Below are 2,978 nucleotides of genomic sequence, written 5' to 3' on the forward strand. Positions count from 1 at the left end.
TTCAACGGTCAGAGGGAGGCAAACTGCTCCCCTTCAACCGTCAGCTTGCCAGGAGCTCGCGATGGAGGCGGTGGCCAATTGGAGGTGGGCAGCGGGTGAGCGTGGCAGCTGGCAGTAGTTCTGTCGGAGCGGACAACTTGTGGCTGTGTCCTGCACACGTGTGTGTCTGGCAAAGCCGGTGTGAGAAGAAGAGACAATCGTTCCTCGCCGCTGGGATAATCAAGAGTTTTGGCAGGACCTTTGAGTACGCATTGGGATAGTAAGGAGCCCGGCGAAAAGCACAGACTATGGCACTGAAACGGATTAATAAGGAACTTAGTGTTTTTTTCCCCCTTCTAAGATGGCTATCCATCTCCTGAGAGGCTCTGCCAGTGCCTCACAAATACAGAGGTGGATGCTCACAGCCATCCATTGGACTGAGCATAGGATCCCCAATGAAGGAGCCAGAGAAAGGATACAAGGAGTTGAAGGGGTTTACAGCCCCATAGGAGGAACAAGAATATGAACTAACCAGTACCCTCAGAGCACCCTGGGACTAAACCACCAACCAAAGAGCACATATGATGGGACTCATGGCTCCAGCTGCATATGCAGCTGAGGATGGCCTAGTTGGTCATCAATGGGAAGAGAGGCTCTTTGTCCTATGAAGGTTCTATGACCCAGTGTGGAGGAATGCCAGGGCCAGGAAGCCAGAGTGGGTGGGTTGCTGAACAGGGGGAGGGGGGAGGAGGTAGAGGGGAGGGGATGGGGCAGGGTGTTTTCAGGAGGGGAAACCAGGAAGGGGATAACAGTTGAAATGTAAATAAAGAAAATATCCAATATAATTTTTTTTAAAGGAACTTAGTGATTTGGCCCATGGCCCTCCGGCACAATGTTCTGCAGGTCCAGTTGGAGATGACACGTTTCATTGGCAAGCCACAATTAAGTAACCTAATGACAGCCCATATCAAGGTGGTGTATTCTTTTTGACAATTCATTTTCCTACAGACTCACTCTTCCAACCCCCTAAGGTTGCATTTACAACAAGAATTTATCATCCAAATATTAACAGATTTAATGGCAGCAATTGTCTTGATATTCTAAGATCACACTGGTCTCCTGCTTTAACTGTTTCTAAAGTTCTTTTATCCATTTGTTCACTGCTATGTGATCCAAACTCAGATGACCTGCCTAGTGCCAGAGATCGCACAGATCTATAAAACAGAAGATCTCGGGAATGGTCTCAGAAGTGTGCTGTGTGATGCTACCTTAAAGTCAGAATAACCTACATTATAGCTAGAATAAACTTTAAATTACTGTTTTGACTTTCTTATCCACCTGCTCCCCTATCAGACCTCATCTTTTCTAATTTTGTTTTTTGTTTACCTCCCTCCATCCATTCCCATGCTCATCTGAGACGACTTAAGTTCTTCCAGCTCTGGACAAGAACTGCTTTTAGAAATGTAAAATCGTTACACGAGAACAGTTGCCCAAGATTCAGATTTTTTTTTTTTTAAACTTAGAGCATGCGTATTATGTGGCCAGTGTCTTCACTGTAATTTGGTTATGAGACCAAACCAATCCTCACTGCTCTACCATGCTAAAGAAGCCATCTGAGGGGGAGGGAGATGGATGCTCAGCTGTCACATCAAAGGAGCAGCACTGTTCAACCCTATACTTTTATTGTTTTGTGACTGTGACCCTCGGCCTATTACACCAGATTTGGATTCTGATGACTGTGGCCCTTGTTTAATCACTAAAGATATCATGTTTTGAGGCTGCTGTGTTCCTGGGGATGACTTTAAGAGTTTCACTTCTTGTCACTTTACCCCAGGGGCCAATTCAGGCAAGCTTCTGTCTTCTTTGTGGAACCTGGCTTTGAATGTCATTGATTTTTATATTACTCTTCTTTGACCATAAGGTTGGGTCACATTCTTTCGTACTTCTAAAAGGCTGTTCAGATTTGTAATCAATGAGACAAGGTTTGTAACCCATGAGACAAGCATTACTGGGTTGACTAAGACAGTTCTTTACCTTTTGTCTTGGGCCTTGTCATGAACATTTCAGATGTCTTCACATCCTATTTATTTATTTATTTATTTTGATTTTTCAAGACCAGGTTTCTCTGTGTAGCCCTGGCTGTCCTGGAACTCACTTTGTAGACCAGTCTGGCCTCGAACTCAGAAATCTGCCTGCCTCTGCCCGGCACATCCCTTTCTTGTACTGAGGGTTTTAACTCTTTGGATGTGATTCCTTGAGGCTCTAACCCAAGATTCTGTATACATTTATCTTGGAAGACTGATTTTTTATTTTCAAGCTGCAGTCCACACTGCCATGATGGAGTTTCCACACACTGAGACTGTGGTTCTGAAGATGATGCAAAGTTTCCCCCTTTTTGCAGCTCTGGTCCTGGTGACAACTGGAAGGTCTTCACACACTCTTCTTGTGGCCTGAGGTTAAAATCCCCAGATTTTTTTCCCTTGTAGTTTTGGCCCTTAAGTCACATCTGATGGCTTCCCACCTCTCAATTTTATGGAGGGTTTCTGTTCTATCCATTTGACACCTTGAAATAGTGACCTACTATTGGATCCTAAAAACTTCACACCGGGGCACTCCTCTTGTGGTATCCACTGAACAAATCTTATGCTTTCAGCCTGTGGATCTTTGTTTAGATCAGGGTTGTGATGCCTCTTCAGAGTTGTGGCTCTGAAGTCAAGTTAAAGATTTTGGGTTTTGGGTTTTTGGAACTCTATTGCTAATGGAGATGTTTTTACTCCCTGTAACTGTGGATGAAATGCCACAGATTCTTCTCCTTGAATTTTTGACCTGGTAGTCAGCTCAAATGACCTCATACCTCTCCATAGCACAGGTGGCTTCAGTTCTGTAGGGCTGGCTTTTTGAGACCGATCTTGAGTTTCACCCTATACCTTTATGACTTTGAAACTGAGATATTGTTATCCATTGTATAGTCTTAGTGCTTCAAAGTTGGGATTCTGTAT

General features: G+C 44.2%; 1 pseudogene; it reads left to right on the plus strand.

Moving 5' to 3' along the window:
- Window positions 1–287: 287 nt before the first annotated feature.
- LOC110287962 lies at window positions 288–1,241 on the plus strand (annotated as a pseudogene).
- The last annotated feature ends 1,737 nt before the right edge of the window (window positions 1,242–2,978 follow it).

The sequence above is a fragment of the Mus caroli genome, unplaced genomic scaffold, assembly GCF_900094665.2.
Source record: "Mus caroli unplaced genomic scaffold, CAROLI_EIJ_v1.1 scaffold_16643_1, whole genome shotgun sequence".
NCBI lineage: Eukaryota > Metazoa > Chordata > Mammalia > Rodentia > Muridae > Mus > Mus caroli.